This window comes from Mobula birostris, unplaced genomic scaffold (genome assembly GCF_030028105.1).
Source record: "Mobula birostris isolate sMobBir1 unplaced genomic scaffold, sMobBir1.hap1 scaffold_1439, whole genome shotgun sequence".
NCBI lineage: Eukaryota > Metazoa > Chordata > Chondrichthyes > Myliobatiformes > Myliobatidae > Mobula > Mobula birostris.
In genome coordinates, this window is record NW_027274480.1 from 77,896 (window position 1) to 78,745 (window position 850).

At 45.3% G+C, this 850-nt stretch overlaps 1 non-coding gene across 1 annotated transcript; it reads right to left on the reverse strand.

The window, feature by feature from the left end:
• Positions 1-251: 251 nt before the first annotated feature.
• trnap-ugg (transfer RNA proline (anticodon UGG)) lies at positions 252-339 on the reverse strand. The gene is given in 2 exon segments: positions 252-287; positions 304-339. It is a non-coding gene; the product is annotated as a tRNA-Pro (tRNA).
• Between the last annotated feature and the right edge of the window lie 511 nt (positions 340-850).

Genomic DNA, 850 nt, shown 5'->3' on the forward strand with positions numbered 1-850 from the left:
CAGGGATTTGCCAGTCAGCTTATCAACACTCCCTATCGAGTCCAATCCAATCTATATGTTCACCAAACCAAATCTTTCACCGTCCGCTCTAAAGCTGTGATCTCTAGTTGTCGTCTCGCCTAACCTGAGGTGGGATAGATTGCAGGCAGTGACCTGTATATATATAGCCCTCATAATTTTCTATACATCTAAATATCTTCCCTCATCTTCTGAGCTCCAATGTCTGAAGTTCTAAAAATATATCAATCAGGGGGCTCGTCCGGGATTTGAACCCGGGACCTCTCGCATGTTCGCAAATTCAGGCCCAAAGCGAGAATCATACCACTAGACCAACGAGCCCGTTCTATATTGATGACATAAAAGAGCTGCCTTTCATTTTCTCAAACCTCTTCGTCAACTCATCTGATGGTAACTTTACGACCAAAGCAGATCAAAGAGCAAAGCTCAGTACGACGCACTGCAGGCCCTTCGGCCGACGAAACTCTGTCACCTATGTAGCCCAACTCTGTCGTCAATATAACTATTCCCTCCCACAGAGCCCATAATCTGCTATTATCACGACAGACACCAAGTATCTTTTCAATGTCCCTATTGTTTCAACCACGACGGGCAGTGCGTTCCCAGATCCCACCACATTGTGTACAAAAAAAAACCTCTGACCTAACCTTTCCACCACTGATCTTCAACGTATGTACTCTCCTATTGGCCGTTGTCACCCTGAGGAAAAGATGCTGTTGTCCAGCATGCCTGTATCTCTTGTAATCTTACACACCTCCATCACGATCCTTAACTTCGAACAGAAAAAATCCAGCTCCTTCACTCTTCGCTTACAAGACATGCTCTAATCGCG